General features: G+C 38.7%; 1 protein-coding gene across 2 annotated transcripts in view; it reads left to right on the forward strand.

The window, feature by feature from the left end:
- Positions 1-2,534: 2,534 nt before the first annotated feature.
- Positions 2,535-16,974, forward strand: part of ROBO1 (roundabout guidance receptor 1) — a 1,154,304-nt gene continuing 1,139,864 nt past the window's right edge. Inside the window, exon 1 of one of the 2 annotated variants that reach the window (XM_005548415.4) lies at positions 2,535-2,784. The gene's annotated coding sequence lies outside the window, so the exon portion shown is untranslated. Of the gene's footprint in view, positions 2,785-2,997; positions 3,077-16,974 lie in introns of those variants that run through there. The other variant, XM_065539306.1, reaches the window with a different exon arrangement.

Consider the following 16,974-nt stretch of genomic DNA (forward strand, 5'->3'; position numbering starts at 1 on the left):
GTACTTCAAATAATAAAGAACAGATCAAGGATATTACTACAGATCTAGGATATATGAAAACTGTTACGGTTCTAATATCCTTCTTTAAAATATGTTTTGTCTTAGTATCCAAGAAGTAAGGAAAATATATTTGCAACATTTATAACTGTATATTTACTATAAATATCTCATATGATAATAATTTGGATAAACAAGTAATTTATTGAAGAGATGTAGAAAACTTTTTTAAAAAGAAATAGTAAGTTAAACTTAAGTTTCTGTTTAGCTTGCTATATTTTTACATCAGCCTTTTATGTAGAAAGTAAAAACTTATCATGAGATTATATAATAAATTTGCTATCAGGTAAGTTTTGTTTTATTTATTTTCTTCTGTTCACTATTACATTTGTCCACTACTAAACTTCCCCATTTAATTATGGTCATAGATAAGCTGCATTGATTTTGTATAAAATCTGCCAGCTTGTGTAAAACACGTCTTTTCTCAGTTCTAAAACGATACACATTAAATGCAGAACTTTCAACTTACAAGATCACCTTGTAGAAAGAAGTTGAAACACCAATAATTTACTTGTTTTAGAAAAAAAAAATGAATGTCAGTCATCTTCATTCAACTTTGCATGGTCATTATGCTTTTCTTACTCTGCTACTCTACTAAATAATAGCTTTTGCAGATTAAAAAAAACTCCCTTATACCCTTATACTTATACCCTTATACAATATACAAAATATTGCAATACTTTGATATTTTCATTTTAACTCTATTGTAAATGGAGAAATTATTAACCTGAAATAAAGTGATCGAAGTAACCCTGAATAAAAGTCATTCAAAAGCTATTTCAGTGACACAACAGCAATGAAGAAATACAGCAAATTGACTCTGATGTAATACCAATGATCACGTCTTTTCACTCTGAATTAGTGGTCATGGATATGTTAAAAAATATGTGTTTGGTGCAAACTTTGCAAATACACATAAAAATACTGGATTTTCTAATCCCCGAAAGAAGTTATCTTCTTTCACCTCTCAGTCGTGTAAGAGTTAATTCTGTTTCCTACAAGGATGCAATCTGTAAGTTAGGTCTGGAAGGCAGCAAAGGCAACCTGGACTTGAAGTTAACACTTCTGTTGTCAAGGGTTACTGATGGGGGAAGGGAAGGGGCTGGAAAGGGAAAGAGTTATGGAAATGAAGAAGGATTGTAGCACACACTACATAAATTCAAATGCTATACATGTATTTGGAATCAGATTTTGAGTCTGTTGTATTTTTGCACTGTGTTTTCATTTATTTAGTTTACACATTGGTGGTGAATTTATAGGTTGGTTGATGTTAACCTTCCGGGGTGTCCCTTTCCAACAATGTTCATTTAGTGGTACATTACATATATGTAATAATTTTGTAATTAAAGTGGAATTTATCATAATTATTTACATCAAAGAACAATAAAATTATGTTACTTCCTAAATTGTAATATCAGTAAATATCATATCTAGGATTTTGTGGAAAGTCTATGTCATTTTAATTTAAATGAAGAGTTCTCTTCTCCTCCACAAAATTAAAGACAAAAGAAAACAGCATGTTTAAGACTTCAAATTAATATATATTAAGATTCAGCATTTAATATTCTAATTCTTAAAATAACTGGCTTTCCTGATGATGAACTAAAGTGATTTTGCACACTGTTTCAGTATTTCAAATTGCTAGTCACCACAGGTCTGCCTCACTTTAAATCTCCTTGTTATGCCAATTTGCATTACTAATGGACTTGCTAAGAGAGAAACTGCAAAAAGAGAATGTAGCAATTAATAGTAAATGCTTGACATACTGTGACATTATAGATACCTTTATGTTGATTTATATTTTTATGCCAATATTTACAAGGAAAATATTTCTGAATTTCTAATTTTGCAAAGTAAAAATGATGCCCATGCCATTGTCATTGATATGATTTTTTTCTGTAGCATTTGATTAATATAACCCGTGTTTTATCATTGGTAGACTCATATTTTGGCTTCTACTATCTACTACCCGTGTAAGATATTTTATCTGGAGTAGCTATGAATTGTAAGGAATACAATTGGGTGCTATGTGTGCCTATGTGAAGCGCAGAAGTATTTGATTATATACAATTTCCTGGATTTATATGAGAGTAATGCATAATAGAGAGCAAAAGAGGGTTTTCTTGCCAAAAGTATCTGTGTGAATTTTCCTTCGAAAATGTTCTTTTAAAATCCTTTGTATGATCAAAGCCACTCCACACAGACAATTAAAAGCAGATATGAAATGATAGATCACATGACAGGAGTTAAATGTAAAGGTTTTTTTTTTCCTCCTCCCTCGGTTAAACATCGCAGCAGGCATTACAATACCAGAGGTAACGAATCAATTAAATCCATTTTCCCCTCGGCGTCTCCAAAGCTGCGTGCCTAGTGTTGCTGTGTAGTTTAGAACCGGAGCAGTAGGACCCAGGGGCCTCCGCAGCCACCAATAGAAGCGCACACTTGGACCTATTTGTATGCAATGCCTTCTGCTCTGCGCATTAATAGTAATACAGATAACGGGTTTGAAAGAATTCTCTACCGAAGAAGGATTGAATTTTTCCAGGGTGCTGATACCGAGAAGAAACCCGACTTCACTCTCTCCCCATTTTCCCACTCTTAGGTTGAAAAGTCTCAGACACCTTTCGCTTGGTTTAAACTCGGAAAGGTCTCAGTGCACAGCAAAGTTGGAGGGGCTGCGTCTGCACTACGGCGCCGCTAGATCGCTGAAAACAGGCTTATCCAAGGGTAAGTCTCGCAAATGGTTGCAAAGGAAGTGACAGCAGGCTTTCGGTTTGTGAACGGGGACACGCTGGGTTTTACACTGGTGGTTGTGGGAGTGCAGAACGGTTGCCGAGAGGACTCTGCAGTTTATCCAGAAATTGTGGCTGATACGCCAGGGTGTTTTGGGGTAGAATCAAAAAACCTTCAGGCTAAATCGGAAATTGCAGCCTTGCGATCGGGAGGGATTCAACAAGTTTTCCTGCAGGGATGCGATGTTTGTTTATTCCTTGCAAGTTGTGCAGAGTGTCCGTTCCAGGTAGGCTGCGACTGCTTAACAAAGAAGTTTTGGGATTTGTTTGTTGTGTGTGGCTGGACTAACCCTTGTCTGAGTAGGTTTCGTGCCGCTTTTGGCTTCTTGGGGGCACACCGCGCAATTTCCTCCTGGGATGCGGCGAGCACCAGCGGTCTGCTGGGCTGGGGCCGGGCAACTTTGCAGCTGATCTCAGTGTCGCTGACCGCGCCGTTGTGAGTGATGTGAACTGACTGAGGCGTAGACCCCGGCTGGCTGCAGGGAGCTTCCAAACTCTGAAAGCATTCTCAGGAATGGATGAGCGTGGAGGCTTTGAAAATAAGCGTTACTGGGTGGATTTTGGTAAACTCTTGGCGACATGTAGGCAGTGGGGACTTTTGACACTTGCGATTGCAACCTGCAGGATTTTGCCTGAAAACATGGTGCTGATGTGAAGATGAGCGCTGAAAGCTGAGCCAGCGGGGACTTTATGTGAGGGAGGCAATGAGGGAGGGAAGGAGGAAGAATGAGAGAAGACAGATGAATGGAAAAGGTGCGTCCCGTCTTTCACACACAAAAACCACACGAGTGGGACGAACTAGGAGGCGCTCCAGTTGGTGGCGTTTAGCTGGAAAACGTATTGCAGGGAGGTCCAGGAGCCCCTGCATTATGGATGAAGCTCGTGCCCTTCTGGGGCCCCTTCCTGCTCCCTCTCCCGGCCCGCTCTTGCCAGCGCCGCTTCCCCGAGCCTGCGGCCCCAGCGTTGGCGCGGGTGCGGCCCCGCGCGGGGCTCGGTCCCACAGCTCCGCGAACACAATAGGGAGAAGCAGGCGAGCCCCGCGGGCGGCCGATGCGGAAAACTCGGCGTGGCAACCCCAGTGCCGCAGCCTGCGCTGCCGCTCCACCCGGGACAGCGGCGCTGCAGAGGCGGCTCTGCCCGGCTGCCACGCGCCCTGGGGTCTCGGAGGACCGCGTGCAGGGCGCTCACACCTGGCCGCTGAAATCCTGGGATCCCCTTCTAGGAGGCACTGTGTCCCACGCACATAGCGCGGTGGGGGGATGGAATGCTAAGACATCCCACTCCTGGCTCGAGTCGGAGCTTCCACTACTCGAATATCCTTAGTATGCACCCCAAGCATCTAGAGGACCTGCGCCCCCAAGAGAAAAACGACACGAAGGGGAAAGAAGGGAAATGTTGATGAGGCTGCAAGAGGGGAAGGAAAACAAGCAATTTGGGGCAATTATGGTCAGTGGTCAGGCTTTTCTGGGCTCTTTTAAGTGGATTGATTTAGACGGAGCTTTGAAATGCTGCCCCTGGCCTCTCTGCCGCACTAAAGGGGGCAGATTTCCAGAAGCAGGAACTCACTGGAGACTCCTTCTGTAGATGAAGGGAGGAAAGGGCAGGGCAGGAGGCTCATTTCACAGGGTAGTTTAACCCTGACCTCAGCACCTCCCACCCTTTCACGCCCCGCCAGGGACTGCCCCGACCTTGTAAACTCCTCTGTGTCATCTGCCCTGTGTAAGTGATTTTCATCAAGCTGTGTGGTACAGAGGCCTGTTAAGAGATGGCTGTCTGTTTCCAAGTAGTGGTGGGAGGTTGTTTAATTTGGAGGTTGATTGTCAACCCCGGATGAGAGCGCAGAGGAAGGAGCGTAGATGCAGGACCCTATAGAATGGGCCACTTGGGGTTGTCAGTTACTTGAAGGCTACATATCAAAGGAAATAGAATGCTTTGAGCACCTGGGGGAAGACGGTGCCATTTCATTTTTTCCTCGCTTTCCCTGCGCCTCCTTTATTGTGGTTGTTTGGGAACTAGGATATAATAATTACCAAAAAAAAAAAAAAATGTTGAAAATCCACTGATTTATTTGGAAGCCTCATAACTGGGTTTTCAGGCCCAAACTTTTATGCTCCTAGCACCTATTGTTCTGAAAGCCTCAGTTTGCCACCTTAAAACCTGCTTCTCTACTATATCTTGAGGAAGCACTGGTAACTTTCAAAGGCCATCCGTAAGCATGCAGCATATTGATTTTATTAAAGGGAAGAGGCAGGGTTGGGAAATGTTCCGTCAATTTTTGCCCTCCCAATATCGGCCCCCATCCCCCCCCCCAAAAGGAAGATGAAGCAGCAGCAGCTCAGAGCAGATATCTAGTTAGTAAGAGGACTTTGTTTCTTAGGGACCTATACCTCTCCCATGAGGGACAAAGATTAGGAGTATGTAAGGAGTGGGGGCATTCACCTCATATTGTTGCCTTGGTTTTTGGACTTCCTTTCACCTTTTCCCACATATCTTCCTGCTCCATGCCTCTTCCAATTTAGCCCTGTAGGATCTGCAGAATTGAAGCACAATGACACAGCTGCAGATCCCTGGTGGAGGCTTGCTTCAGAAAACAGCTGTTAATCACATGTTTGTTGTATTTTCCTATTTACTTCCTTTTACTTCCCTTCCCTTATCCTGTCCTTGAACCAGTGTTACCACCTTCTGGGCTCTACTCTATGAAGGTTAGTGATTTCCAGAGATACAGCACTGAGCTGAGCATGGGAGGAGGGCAGAGACTCAACAGCTGCCTAGGGAGTCCCAAAGGTTTAATGCCGACTTTCTCTTACCCTATGCTGCATGAAATAAAGAACAAATACCCTAATATCTCCCCAAAGAGAACTGCATTGTTCTGTATAATTTTCCTTTACCTTATAACATAACAGAATCAATTCAAACATGAAATAACATTGACCAGAGATGAAAAGGAAGCTATACACTTGTGTGCACTATTTGGAAACTAGTGTTGTGCTTAGCTACAAAATCTCGCTTTTTGGCATTCCTGTATACTTAATACATTAGGAACTACTTTTATTGAAGCAAGATTTAATATGTTACTTTCATTATGAGGCTGAGAAACTCAAGACACCACAAAGATGTGAATTTAAAATGAAAAAAAGCAAGGCAGTAAAGCAAGCCCCTGGCAGCTTGATGAATGAGCAGGTGCAATGCACCATTTGAAATGTAACTTGAGGTGAGCTTCCGCCAATTTGCTGGAGAATGAGCTCCTTCTTGTCACCTAAACTCAACTGATTTTCCTCTCTTTCTGAGACCATAAACAAAAACATAATAGCATACAGTAGGCTAGATTATGACCTGGTCACATAATCGTTTATCTCTCTAAACTTGCTGTTGAAGTGAGCAATGTTACTGTTGATGTATTCATATTTGTACCTAAAATATATTAGTGCTATATGGATCAGTCAATTCTCCCAATTCTACAGGAAACTGAGGTTCTAGAAGATTAACTGACTAATTCAAAACTGTATAGGATAAAACTGTAGAAACAGTGTTAGGCACCGTACCTGCAACAGGTATTTCAGTTAATCCCCATATAACCCTTTCAAAGTAGGCTTTATTAGGTGTCTACAACATATGAAGAGAATGAAGCTCAGAGAGGTTAAGGAAAATATACATGACCATTCAGCAGAAAAGGGGTAGAGCCAGGATTAGAAACAAGTTCTTTCTTACAACAGAGTACATGCTTTTCTAGTATGTCATACTGCTGCTTTTAAATGAGCCATTCTCTTCAATTAACTATACCTACCTATTTTCTCCCATACTTAAACAAGGAGTTTGATTATTCCTTGAATTTTATTTTAGTACTCGTAATTTTTAAATCTCCTTTATGTCGTTTTCATGTCCAAAGCATTATTTGCATTTGTCCAAGACCAACCTTTTACAGTTACTTTCCAGGGATCTCATAGCCAGTAAATAACTGTTTCAGAAAATATACCCCACCCCTATCTGACACCCTACCCGTATTATCATCTCTGGGGAGCAGATCATTTGGGGAAAATTGAGGGACTTTTCATTTTCTTTGAAATTTGTACACATATAGCCAGGATGTCTGAGAAAGATCCATTACGTCATTTTCAGCCAGAAGTTGTACATTTCCACCTTTACATTCTGCACACATGTCTTCTCTAATCTGCAAAATTATCTTCCTCATTTGGCCAAACACTATCCATTTGTCCGGGATGGTTCATGTTCCTTCTTTACCATAAAATTTTTCTTATTATTCCAACACTATTGCTGTTCCTTACCTCTGAAATTCCAAGTAAGTTCCAATAACATCTGCTGTCTAATCTGGTCTTTATTCAGGGATTAGGAGTAAACTAACATTTCTTGAGCCTTTACCTTATATACTTTTACATACATTATCCGTCAACTATAAATTTCTATTTCTTCATTGTATTTCTTCATTTTGCCCTTATTGTTTTTTCACTCTAGATAGTCACCCAGATGTTGTGATACATTTCTGGAGTTTATTTAATGACATCCAAATTTTATATTTCTTGTCCATGCATTGCTCTGATTGTCACACCTATATTTCCAAAGATCTAATGTCATCTCCACATAGAGATGCATCACAAACATTTTAAAGGAAACTATCTTAAAGGAAAGCATTCCAAGCCACAGGTATCATCCTCCATGCCACACACTTGCTTATTTCTTTAGATTTCCAAGTTATAAATACTACTTCATGCATCCAGACACATTCCTCTTTGCTATGTCCCTCTGCCTCATTCTCTATGTTCAGGTCATGAAAAGAAAAACAAATTATGATTTTTCTCTTGAGCTTCACCTCTTCTCCTCATGGGCCTGTCCTCCAATTCTTCCTTCTGCCTCCTGGGATCAGCCATTTGAAGTCATGTGCATCCAGCGTGGCAAGCTATCTGTTAGGGCAGAAATGACAATTTCTAAACTCCTTATCACGTCTTTGAAGGTACTCTGTGATATGAAGCGTGAATTCTTCTTTTCAGTCTTCAGAATGATCAATTACTATGAAAATGTACTTGCATTTTATTAAATACTCAGGATGTTTCATTCCTCTGTCTGTGTGTGTGTGTTTTCCAGAATTCTGCCCCAAATGGTTCTCACTTTCTCATTTTTTCAGCGATGTTTGAAAACACAAAACAAGTGTCACTTCTTCTGTGAAGACCTTCATGTTGCGAAAATAGGTTTAAGTATTCCTCCCTTTCTGATCATTTAATAATGCCTCTGAAATTCCATTGCAATCATTTATTCATTTCTACTATGAGACTGCACTATGATCTGATGTTGTGTCTTCTCCAAATGCATATGCTGAAATTAAAATTAGGAGATGGGGCCTTTGGGAGGTGATTAGACCATGAGAGCAGCGCCCTCAAGAATGGGATTAGTGCCCTTATAAAAGAGGTCTGAGTAGGCCGGGCGCGGTGGCTCAAGCCTGTAATCCCAGCACTTTGGGAGGCCGAGACGGGTGGATCACAAGGTCAGGAGATAGAGATCATCCTGGCTAACCCGGTGAAACCCCGTCTCTACTAAAAATACAAAAAACTAGCCGGGCGCGGTGGCGGCGCCTGTGGTCCCAGCTCCTCGGGAGGCTGAGGCAGGAGAATGGCGGGAACCCGGGGGGCGGAGCTTGCAGGGACCCAAGATGGCGCCGCTCACTCCAGCCTGGGCGACAGAGCGAGACTCCGTCTCAAAAAAAAAAAAAAAAAAAAAAAAAAAAGAGGTCTGAGTAATCTCTCTTGCCCCTTCCCCCACGACTAATCATGAGAAGATGGCCGTCTATGAAGCAGAAAGCGGGTCCTCCCCAGACACCAAATCTTCCAGCACCTTGATATTGGACTTTCCAGCCTCTAAAACTATGAGGAAAGCATTTCTATTGTTTACAAGGCACCTCCTCCGTAGCGCTTTGTTGTGGCAGCCTGAAGATTCTAAGACAGACTCTAAATTCTGTGAAGAAGTATGCCTCAAACTTTGTCCATTGAACCAAATAAATCTTAAAAGTGAAAAAAATAACCCTTAAAACACCAGTTCCAGGATCCCCCATCAGAATGACTGCAATAGAATATGTGGGGGTGGAGCACTTGAGTCCACATAGTAACAGATATTCCAGGTGTAACCAGGGACAGGATGTTGATCACAAGAGTTGCTCTCCAATTCAGCCAGATCAATATGGTCCTGATTTTAGCAGTTGGGGGAGGAGCCATTTGCACAGCTTTTTAGATCTTATTTTGTGTCTTCCCGGATTACTGTGCTTCAGAGAAAGATTTGCTTAGAGTCTAATAAATTAGATCACATGAGTCATTCCTACCGAAGTACGAGAGTCCTGCATCAGAAAGGCCGATTTGCCAAGAGGAGAATTTCGGTAATCACATGTGAAAATGGCATTTAGAGTTGAGGTGCTGCTGTACAGAGTACTTGGAGCTTTTAATGACTCTGACTTTTTATTATTATGACATGTTTGATTAGCAGACACAAAAATGAGTTAAACAAGTTCCCTTGAATTACCACCCATGTTAAATAATAAAAGATTAAATGTAATACTGAAGTTTTCTGGGTACTCTTCCAGATTGAATCTCCCTTTTAAGAGCTAACCAGTGAGTAAATTTGCTGTTATTATTTATATGCATTTTGTCTTGCGTTTACTATATATATTACATCTTTAATTCATAAATAGTATTGTATTAATTAAGTGAAATATTTGCCTAAATTGTCAAATATTGCTTGCATTCTTGGAAATTTTTTTATAATTAATTAAAGTTGCTTTGGGTAGAGTTACTTTATTCATATTCATTGCAATATAGTATTCTATAAATAGTACATTCTATACTATATATACAGCATTTATATTCTATAAATACTATAAGTATATAAGTATATTATAATTTTAAATATATTATTAGATATTTAGTAGATATGGTAAAATATATAGTATATTCTATATATAGTATATATATTCATATATAATATAGTGCATATATATAGCATATATACAGTATTAAAATATATATTATGATTTATGTTTTTCTCTCTCATTTATAGGTATTTTCACTTCTTACTATAACAGACTGTAGCAATTTTTTGGCACATGTCTCACTATGCACATATACTTTTTAGATATTTGCCTAGAAGTGAAATTGCTGATGATATGCAATGTGTTTCTTCTCTTTTTTGTGCGCAAACCCATAATAGTACCTGTAGTATATATAGTTTCCAAGCATATTTGTGAAAGCCCCCATGAATATTTAATAATATTCACATTTCTTAATTTTGCCAGTTGAATGGTTTTAATTTGTCTTTTCTGATTATTAGTGTGGTGAGCATGTTTTCATAGAACATTCAGGGTTTTTTTTTTCTGTGAGTTGCTTAAACATATTTTTTACCCATTTGTCTAGTGAGACATTTATCTTTTATCTTACAGATTATAGAAATTCTTTATATATTCTGGATTCTACTTTTATTTTGGTATATGCATTTGAAATATATTTTTCTAGGTGGTGTTTTATCTTTTTTTCTTCTTAATGAAGGAAATAATTTTATGTATTTTTTTCAAATATGATATACATTGTGCTTTATTAAAATTGATAACCTTTTATTACATTTTTCCATCTTGTTTTGGGACACCAATCTTTATGGTAAAGTCATAAAGTATATCTTACATTTTTTTCTGAAAATTTTTCACTTATGCTTTTTTATTCTTTTTTTTTTTTGAGATGGAGTCTCACTCTCTCACCCAGGCTGGAGTGCAGTGGCACAAATTCGGTTCACTGCAACCTCCACCTCCTAGGTTCAAGCAATTCTCCTGTCTCAGCCTCCCGAGTAGCTGGTACTACAGGTGCCCGCCACCACACCTGGATAATTTTTGTATTTTTAGTAGAGATAGGGTTTCACCATATTGGCTAGGCTGTACTCGAACTCTTGACCTCAGGTGATCCACCCACCTCGACCTCCCAAAGTGCTGGGATTACAGGCATGAGCCACCACGCCCCGCCTCAATTTTGCTTTTTACATTCAGGTATTTTGCTTTAGCTGGAATTGATTTTTTGTTTTATGTGCTGAAAAATATGATTGCCACTCATAAGTTTTCCATATGCGGGTGGGCTAGCACTGCCTTTTGTTTATAAGGCTGGTTGGCATCTGTCCTCACGTGAGACACTTGTTTCTGGTTATTGTCTGTCAGGTGGGTTTGTGGACAATCATCTCACTGAATCATCACAATGTTAATGAACCAAAGTGAAAAGCATTAATTAAGACTAATTAAGACTTCAAACAAAATCCGATTATGTTTAGCCAGAATTAAATACCATTTTTTTAAAGACAAACTGTATAATCTCTTTAAATTATATGTGAATTGTTCATGTGTAATGAGTCCTTAGCTAGGCATAGCATCATTTACTTAGTTTTAGTTCTTTATAGAGAATATTAATGAATACTATTTACTAAGGATGAACTTTCCTTGTGTGTAGGACTATAGCAAAGGTAAACCTTAGAAATGGACTTCAGTATGTGGAAGGAAGAAGCATGACTCACTGTACGACTGTAGCATGACTGACCATTTGCCAGGTGAATTAGAACCTGGAGATAGAACATTTCGGCACAACAGCCAACAGCTTCTGATCAATGTGTAACTCTTGAATAAGCATTCAAAAATATTAATCCAAGCACAAAATGTTTTGAAAGGAAATTATTCCAGCATATTGTACATATTATATTAAATTTTACCCTGGAATGAGGAACTAGGAGGATTGTAAAACAACTTCGCTTGCTTATATGCAGTCGCAGAAAGTATTCTGTAAGAATTTACCTTTTATTCTCCAATTAACAACCTCATACTAAACAAGCATGCTTTGTGCTAAATAAGTATTAGATTTTTAAAATATTGGGTATTAATTTAAGAGAGTGTTAAAAATGGCCTGGTTTAGCCAATGACAGATGCATAAATTCATAAGCTTACCTAAAATTAATCTCTGTACCAAATATAAATTGTATTCATACCAATAATTTTGATTTCTTCCAGTGAATGCTTTTTGTCACAATTCTGATAAAGGAAAGAAATTATTTTGGAAAATGAAGGAATTTATTGTGTGCCTTTATTCAGTCTTTCTGGCCCTCTTTTATGTGATTTTGAGTTTGAGTTCTTCAGCACTCTGCCTTTCATAGACTCCAAGCTACTTTCCTAACTTATTTCCCTTTCTTCTCCCTTTCTCCTAAGTATAGTGTGTCTTACAATACACTGTACACTTTACCCTCCCTCAACACACCACTCTGTTTCCAACTCATTGCCTTCACCTTCTTGTCTTCTCAAAACACCTTTCTTCTTTTCTGTCTGTAGAGATTATGTTCATTCTCCAAGATATAACTTTATTTTTATGCCCTTTTTGAAGCATTTTCTCATTTTCTTATAGAAAGGTCATCTCTCTCTCATTTGTGTTTGAATAAGACTCAGCACTTGCCTGTATTACCCTTTAGCACAGCATTATTTGTGTCAATCTTAATAACCAGACTGTGACTAACTAGGACAAAGATGACAACAACGTATCGGTGTATTTATCTAAACTTATGCTGTCTAATACTCTAACCACTAGCTACATGTGCCTATTGACACTGAATGTGCTAGTGCAACAAAGGAACTGAGTTTTAAATTAAATTTATTTTAATTTAGAGTTTCAATTTAGATAGCTAATTTTATGTCGTGAATATGTGGCTGGTGGCTACTGTCTTGGATAGAGCAGATATAGACTGTTTCCATCAGCAGAGAAAGTTCTATTAGACAGTGTTGGGAAGAATAGACTCACAGTAGAATTAGAAGCAGATGAATTTATGAATAAAATAGTTTTACAGGGCATGGTAATAACATCAATGCTTTAATTTTCAGTGGATAGCTGCCACGGAGTTGTATTTTACTCATGATCGTGTTGATAAGAATAATTTTGCAACTCTACAGATTTCAGCATGTCCAGGAAAGAGAGAATCTCAGCCTGATCAAGGAGGCAATGACAATGTGAACCATCAAAGGAACTAAAAGAAGAGTTAAAGCTGTTTTGGGTGAATTCCCTAAATATTCACCTACAACCTGTTTTCCTGAGGTGGAAGTAGAGTAATCATCATCTTTTAAGACTCTGGGATATAAAAAAATGCGATTGGGCCAGTGGTCATAATTCCTTCCCTTAATATTTTGACTCCTTCACGTGAGAAGGTAAACTCATGTCTTCTTTTCCAAATATTGGATTCAATTTGACATTAATAGCCATAAGGATGACTATTATTCTTATAGTTATTATTTAGAGATAGGGTTTCATTCTGTCACCAGGCGGAAATGCAGTGGCACGATCATAGCTCACTGAAACCTCAAACTCCTGGGCTCAAGTGATCCTCCTGCCTCAGCCTCCCACAGTGTGGGCATTACAGGTGTGAGCCACTCTGCCCAGGTGTTTGGCCTCTGTCCTCATTTGAGACACTTGTTTCTGGTTATTGTCTGTCAGGTTGGTATGTGGACAGCCATCTCACTAAATGATCACAATGTTAATGAATTAATTAAGACTTCAAACAAAATCAGATTATGTATTACCGGTGGAAATGTGAAATGGCACAGGCACTGTGGAAACAATACTTTGGTTCCTAAAAAAATTAAACATAATTATTAAATAATCCAGCAATTCTATTTCTGGGTACATATTCACAAGAATGAAAAGCAGAGACTCAAACAAATTATTTGTACAGCAGTGTTCTTAGCATCCTTATTAACAGTAGCCAAAAAGTAGAAAAGCCCCAATGTCTATGGATGAATGAATGAATACACAAAAAGTGATCTATTATGTACAATGGAATTTTTTCAACCATAAAAAGAAATGAAATTCTGATACACACTGCAACTACATTGTGGGTGAACTTTGAAAACACTATGGTAAATAAAATATGCCAATAAACAGGATAAATATTATGTGGTTCCACTTATATGAGGTACCTAGAATAATCAGTCACAGAGATACAAAGTAGAATGGTGGTCAGCAGGGATTAAGAGGAGGGAGAGATGGAGAGTTATTGTTTAATGAATACAGAGTTTTCCGTTTGGGATGATGAAAGCATTAAGGAGATGGATTGTGGTGATGGTTGTACAACAATTTGAATGTACTTAATGTTACCGAGTTAAACACTTAAAATGGTTAAAGGCATACATTTTAGGTTCCATATATTTTACCACAATAAAAATGACTTTGATAAATATTTATTATGGAATCATTTTTGCTTGGATATCTTCACTCCTTAGAAAAATATCTCCACTTCTAATGAGGCCTGTCAATGTTCATTTTAAAGATAACACCATATAATAATAGACTCTTCGTCTATTAATATTAGGAGGAAGGCAATAAATCAAGAGATTTTATGGAAAATGAACATACCTGCAATGTGTCTGCCCTATGGGTTGCAATATACTAAACAAGTATATTTAAGAGAGAAAATAAAATACATAACAGTGAATACTGGTATTCTGGATATGAGAGCTGGCGAGGTATGATAGAGGTTTTGGAACGAAATGACTGCATAACTGAATGCAGTAGGTGTGTAAAACCCCAAGAGGACTTCCTGTTGAGGGTGATACAAAGCGGCCAATAAGGCAATGTCTTAGCCACCTGCACATGCAAACTGCCAGATCAAAAACTAATATGATCAAATGGGATTACTCCAGTCACACAAATGTATGCCGAGATCGTGAATTGCAGATTATGGAGCATCTGCTCCCTTTCTGACTCCTTGTGGGGCAGGATATGTACAAGGAAGGGTCTTGCGGTGATGGTGAGAACACTGATTGCTCTTGGTGCTGGAAACAAGCCACAGTCACATCCTCTTCTTTTGTTTTTTCCCCTTCTTATTATGATTCACATTCTGATTATAATATCACTTTAATCTATCTTCCTATTCTAGTGCCATTAAATATTTTAAGTAGAAGCAATTTGGCATCCTACAGATAACACTCTTTCCAGATGATGCTCTAGGGTACTTAAAACCCTCCTTGAGATTCACTGCCCTTTTTACATTACACAAAGATAAGGCTTTTCATCTAACATGCAGAGGGCATGAGCTGTGAGTTTTTTGTTTTGTTTTGTTTTTTGTTTTCAGAAGAGTAACCCATTGGGCTAGCTTGGTTGTATTCTTTGGCATGATGCTGTTGCTTGTAGATGGGTTTCCATGTAATTAAATTCAGCTTAATAAGCACAAGAGGGTAGAAAGAAGATCTTGATTATCTATTAGAATAATATTGTAATTAGACAAATTAAGCAATCATTTTCATTCTAAGCATTGTGAGATAATTTGGGGGTATGAGAAACTATTATTAAAGTGGTATCAGGGCCTGGTACAAGTGGCTCACACCTGTAATCCCAGCACTTTGGGAGGCAGAGGCAGGTGGATCACATGAGGTCATGAGCTCGAGGCCAGTCTGACCAACATGGTGAAACTCCGTCTCTACTGAAAATACAAAATTAGCCAGGCATGGAGGTGCGTACCTGTAATCCCAGCTACTTGGGAGGCTGAGGCAGGAGAATAGCTTGAACCCAGGAGGCGGAGGTTGCAGTGAGCCAATATCACACCATTGCACTCCAGCCTGGGCAACGAAAGCGAAACTCTGTCTCAAAATAATTAAACAAATAATTAATAAATAATTAAAAGTGATATCAGGTAATTAGAGCTTGGGTAGGGGAAAATGTCAAGAGAGAATTGTTTGTGTTTTGTCCAGAGCTATGGTCTTAGCTAACAGAGTAGCAAATATGGTCTTTATTTTGCTTTAGTTGCTAATTCCAGAGCAGCTAAGGAAGATTTTGGTTGGAAAACTGAAAAGCATTGCCTGTTTTTCTGCAGTCCAGGCACTTTATATTTCATTCTATTCCTTCTCCATTAAGTCTCTCCAACCTGCCTGTGAGGAGAAAGGATGCTAGAGTGGGAAGACAAAGACGTGGAGCTAGTGCTGCTGAGATGCTCAGTCATTCGCAGGATCTTCTTCTCATCGGTTCCTATAACCTTGTCTTCATTCACTTTGGCATTCTTGTCTTCCATGACTTACCTTCTTAAAATGAGCAAGGGACTGACTTGAACAACTTATAGTTCACTTCAACAGGCATCTATTAAACACCAATCTGTATAAGGCAGGATACTAGACAATGGAAGGCACTGAAGTGAATACGAGTGATCTCCGCCCTCAGCAAATCCAGGTTACAGCATAGACCAGTCCCACAGCTTCAGTGGGGTTCTCTCTCTCTGCTTTCCTGTTCACTTCTAAAATGACATATAAAACCTGCTTACATAATCCTATTTCAGAATAATCACTGTTTATCTTCAGAGACAACCTTTTCCTTGGGGCCATGGCTCATCAATTTTCCTCCTTCATGTATTTCCAACCTCCTTAATAATTGATTTCTTTACCTATTTTTATGATTATTTCAATCCTAGAAAGAACATTTGTCGAAGTTTTCATAATCCTTTCTCATCAAGTTATTTCCTTGTATCCTTAGACCGCCCGCACCCTTAAAAACCAAACTTTTTGAAATAGTGTCCTTTTTGACTATCTCCTATTCTTCGCCCTCAATCAATGGTAGATTTGTACAGCTCTAATCTGATCACATTTAGATCCCATACATTTTAAAAGTTGCCAAATAACAGTCTAGCTTCAGATTTCATCCTATTTCAAATTTTTGGATCATTTTAAATTTATCAAATAAGTTCAAAGACACCATTCTCTCCTAGATTTCCTCCATATCTTTGACCTTTCCATTCCCTTTGCTGCCTCTTTCTCCTCTGTCAGTGTTTCAAAAGCTGTGTATTCCCCAGGTTCTACCCATAAAGCTTTTCTGTTATGATTCGGTGGGTTCTCTCTTAATGCTCTTCTTTGCATCTAAGACTTTAACTTTTATACAATGGAGAAAAAAATGACATGGCATTAATAATAATTATTGGCAAAGATATTTGCAGATGATGTCTGTAGAACACTTATTGCTTGCTCACCATCAGGAGAAGCACCTTTATCATTTTTTGCACACAATCCTGCAAATCACTGAGTAGACAATATCATCACTGATTTGCAGATAAGTCTCTCATGTACAAGGGTTCAGGGCAGAGCTTA

The sequence above is a fragment of the Macaca fascicularis genome, chromosome 2 (assembly GCF_037993035.2).
Source record: "Macaca fascicularis isolate 582-1 chromosome 2, T2T-MFA8v1.1".
Classification (NCBI taxonomy): domain Eukaryota; kingdom Metazoa; phylum Chordata; class Mammalia; order Primates; family Cercopithecidae; genus Macaca; species Macaca fascicularis.